The sequence below is a fragment of the Hyperoodon ampullatus genome (genome assembly GCF_949752795.1).
Source record: "Hyperoodon ampullatus genome assembly, chromosome: 6".
Classification (NCBI taxonomy): Eukaryota; Metazoa; Chordata; class Mammalia; order Artiodactyla; family Ziphiidae; genus Hyperoodon; species Hyperoodon ampullatus.
In genome coordinates, this window is record NC_136919.1 from 85,505,228 (window position 1) to 85,510,025 (window position 4,798).

Here is a 4,798-nt window from a genome sequence, read left to right on the forward strand (position 1 = left end):
GCACATCCTAACCAATATACACTCTGCCCTTGAACAATGTACAAAATTGAAAGTCACTTGGGCATGGCTAAAAACACTAAACAAACATAGTATTTTTCTCGAATGAACATGCTTATGATAGATTTTCTTCTTTTTTCAGAGAACAGCAAAACATCCACAGCTATGCTAAGCTGTTGAAACTTAACCTTAATTCTGACTTGAACTGGAAGCTTTTAGAAAATCTTCTCTTGCTTTTCTACCAAATTCTAACTACTGTTGTCTTTGCTGCTACTTTTTCTGCCTAGATCTCATATTCAAAGCTGCCTATGAGTTTAACTATATGCAAATTGCAGGTTATTATTTTTAGAGACACACAAACACACAGCATGGAGGGTGGGTGGATCCCTCTAGGTGCTGAATTTTGATCCTTTGCAAGATGACAGCAGGTGGGGTCTTCTGGATTCTGCAGCTATTAATTCAGGTCACCACCGACCGTGTTGTGATGTTCCAGACTAAAAGGCAAACTGGAGATCGTTCTTTATACTGTTATTCTCATAAAGAGATAAAAGTGGCATACTATATGTTTATATAGCAAGGTCTGTTTTTAATACCAAATAGTTTATATCTCTATGCATTTATATCTCTGTGCATTTATATTTCTAATAATACGGTTCTTGTTGATATATGTTGAGACTCTGAGAATTTGTTGGGATCCTTGACCTTGTGCATTAGAGTGTTAGGTTCTCAACAGTCGTGTGCCTCCCCTTCCCCCTCCCCCTCCCTTTTTAAGCTGCTTCACAAGAGTTGGAAGCTCCCGGATTCACTTTTACTTTCCTTTCAGTGGGTAGAAGAACGGTTGGTTGGTTGGTTGGTTGGTTGGTTCTTTGTTTTTCAGTTATGCTGTTAAACTAAAAATCTCTGTTAAACTCCCTTACGGTTTGTTCACGTGACTGTTCTCTTTATGGTGTTTGACCAGTGATGCCATGAGTTCGGGAAGATCTTTGCTGAAGAGTCTTTTCCCCTCTTGTTTATCCATTGTCAGTGTTTTATGTTGACCGTGCGAAGGACATTAAAGTCCTAAAACATCTAAACCTTTGTCAATGAATTTCTTTACATGCTTTTTAGGCAGATTGTTCTTTTAAAAACTTTATGTTGGGAAAACTTGAGTCTAAAAATAGCATCCGTGAAGGGTATTTTGTTCAAAAAGGTGTAAGACTTGACTCCTGTACATCCATGTTTTTAATGATTGAGCATACTGGTAGCTTTCCTTTGGCTTTTGGAATGGACAATATCAACAAACCACGTTACAACACAGCTCACGGTATAAAGTTCTATGAACTTTGTCCCACTTAGGCTAGAAACATGCCACTAGGACAGTTTTGAGCCATCTCTGTGTTTCGCTGGATTGTGTAATGAGGACTATACTGATCTTTCGTCCCAGCTCTGCACCAATTAGTTGGGTTAGTTGGGTTTCCTGCTTAGGGCTAAGCCTTGCCAGTCTTGGTTCTCTCATCTATGAAAAGGAGGATTGAAATAACTCCTCCACTTATCTCAGGGATGTTTGAAGAGCTTAAAACGAAAGCTCAATGCAGGATGTAACTAATAACCGCAGTAAAATTTTAAATGGCAAAAGCCAGCCAGTGCTTGGATGCCATCCAAGTGTTCACATATAATAGTGCTCAGAGTCTATTTTGCATCCTTCCTCATCCATTCATATGATGGTGACAAGTCCCTGCGGTTTGTACCAGCCCCAAATCTCTTGAATCTCCACTTATTTCCATTCTCATTGCCACAGCCAGCTCTGTCAGCCCTCAGCGGATCATTTCAGCAGCCTCATCTGCCCCCACCTGCCCCTACCAGCACAGCCAGTTGGACCATCCCTTCCCCTTCATACTCCTCCTTGGTTCATAAAAAAGCCCAGGCTTCTGAGCCCAACAGTCACAGCTTTGTGGTGTCTGGTCTGGCTTCTTCTTTCTTGTGTTTCTGGTTCTTGGAATGTGGCGTGCATATATGCCCATGCTACGCCAGGTAAGCCTGGAGTTCCTGCCCACGCTCAGCAAGGCTGATGTTCCTTCAAGACACCTGCCAACCTCCTGACCTTGTTTGTGTCTCCTGCATTGTAAGGATGCGCTTTTCCTTTGTTCTTATAAGCGTGACCCTTTTATCCCATCACAGCACCTCCATTCTGTGTTTTCCTGTGCCGAGGGTGTCTGCTTACGTGCCTTCCCCATCAGAGCAAGGAACAAGCCCTGTTTCTCCACCTCCATCGCCTGGCATCCTGCCTTGCCCTTAGGAGGTGCTCAACGATTGTCCGTTTAATGAATGGAAAGGCAGGGCTTCCTGAATTTCGCAAACAGCCTGCAGTAAAGGTAGAGGTACAATCTTACATACGTGGATGTTTTAATTTTTCAAAAGCTTACTATGTAATTTCATTTTTTACTAAAATTTAGAATCTTGGAGGACTCCCAGACTCTTCTTTATATTTGTGTGAAAGTGTTTGGAAAACGATGAGCAACTGCGTTCATACCAGGACAAAGGGTAGTCACTGTTGTCTGGAGCTCAGATCGCTGGAAGACACTGAGCGAAAACCTTGACCTTTGAATGTCTGAAGTGAGTGAACGGACACCAGTCTGCTGACCACGTGGAGAGAGGGGAAGGGGAGATAAGGATGCAGGCCCCGGGTCAACAGGCTGCGGGAGCCACAACTGGCCAGTCTTTAAGATTAAAAGCAAAGTGGACAGACAGGTGTCTTTCAGGCCTTGGGAAATCTGTGTAAGGCTTAGTGGCCTCATGTTCCTTTAGATCCTCCAAAGTGTCCTTCTCCCAAACTGATTTTGACTATTTTTCTCTTTCAAGATTTGACAACACATAATCATGTTAATACCACCTAAGTGAGAAAAAACAGATTTCTTCCCACGTTGCTTATGTTTACCTGCACACACTGCTTCATCCCCAGCACTGCAGCTCTGTTCTTTACCTGCACAAGAAACAAAATTGGAATTGTTCTGTTCTGCGCTAGTCTGTGTTTATCTAAATATCTAATGCTGTCTCGTCACAACTTAGCAGATGCTGGAAGGTTTGGCAAGCCCTTAGGTGAACTATGTGATGTAACAAATAACTATTCCCTTTTTTCCCCTTTAGAGCTTAAGGAGCCACTAAGACCCCGTTAAATGGACAAGACCCATTGATAGATGTCCAGCTCTGCCGAAGGCACTTGCAGGTCTGGCCTCGTATCACTGTGTGATTAATGTTTGTTGTATCGTATTCTTTGGAAGGAAAATAAAATGAAGAAGAATTTTCTCACATTTGATCAGAATGAACATAGTTAAAAAAGTGAAATGCTACTGCGTCTGCAAAGAAATCAATCACCTTAATTGGAAAGAAGATTCCCTGCCTCTGTTAGTAATTGGGCTCTTGGTAATTTAGAATTGGAATCCATGACAGTTTGTGATAAATTGTCTCCTTTTGGGCTAAAGAAGGTAAGAAGTTCTAATTACCCCTGGATTATTCCAGAGTGGGTGGAAAAGCTTGATCAAAGAGATATTGGGAGAGAGCTAGAAAAGCTAGCAGTGAGCAAAGATTTATTGAATTTCTTTCTAAGAAGCTAAAGAATAAAATAGTTCATTTGTTGTGACAAAAACAAGAGCCTGTTTGAAATCCCAGAGGAAATTGGATTTTCTAAGAAAATAGGGAACTGGGCATATTAGAAAAAGTTTACTTACACAGAGGTTCTATAGTTAGGTTATAGAAATTGGCCTTGCTTGTTAGCACATGAGAATATTGACAGCCTTGGGCCTCGCTTGGGGAAAAGTATGGAATTCATACTTTGAGTGTTTAAATGTATAAGTAATTGGCACTGAGTTTAAGGAAGTCCAAAATGTTTTATTCAAATGAAAGCATTATTTAAGTTAGTAGAAATGTACTCAGGGTCCTAATGAATGAATCTACTGACCCAATCCCTGTTGGTATCCTAGCCTTTGTTTCTCTTCAGATTGCCTAACAATACCTGAAGAATAAGGTGAATTTTAGGTTGATGTATTTATTTTGAATTGTGTGTGTTTATTTTACATATCTATATAGAGGTAGATATATAGTTATAGATATAATTTCAAACTTAAAGAAAAGTTGCAAGATTAGTACACAGAACTCTTGTATGTGCTTTACCTAGATTCACCAATTATTAATATTTAGCTTTATTTGCTTTGGCATTCACTGTCTCTCCATATATACATGTTTTTTTTCTCCTGAACCCTTTAAGGGTAAGGAGACATTGTGCCCTTTTCCCTGTAAATAGTGATTACTTCCTAAGAGCAACAACATTTTCTTACCAAACCACAGCACAGTGGTCTAAGTCAGAAATTTAACATTGATACTGTTGACTGATCTACCATCCATATTCAAATTTTGCCACTTATTCCAGTAACATCCTTAATGGCTAATTTTTTCAGGCCAGGAACCAGTCTACAATCATGCATTGCACTTAGTTCTCATGTCACTTTGGTCTAAATATGAAATAATTCTTCAGCCTCTTTTTTTTTTTTTTTTTTTGTGGTATGCGGGCCTCTCACTGCTGTGGCCTCTCCCGCTGCGGAGCACAGGCTCCGGACGCGCAGGCTCAGCGGCCATGGCTCACAGGCCCAGCCGCTCCGCGGCATGTGAGATCTTCCTGGACCGGGGCATGAACCCGTGTCCCCTGCATCGGCAGACGGACTCTCAACGACTGCGCCACCAGGGAAGCCCCTTCAGCCTCTTTGTTCTTCATATTATTGAGAGTTTGTGACGAGTATAGGCTGGTTGTTGTGTAGAATGATTCTCAGTC

General features: G+C 41.2%; 1 long non-coding RNA gene across 1 annotated transcript; it reads left to right on the forward strand.

Annotated features, from left to right (window-relative positions):
• Positions 1 to 2,293: 2,293 nt before the first annotated feature.
• On the forward strand, positions 2,294 to 3,284 carry LOC307054957. Its single transcript, XR_013810957.1, has 2 exons — positions 2,294 to 2,589; positions 3,121 to 3,284. It is a non-coding gene; the product is annotated as an uncharacterized lncRNA (long non-coding RNA).
• The last annotated feature ends 1,514 nt before the right edge of the window (positions 3,285 to 4,798 follow it).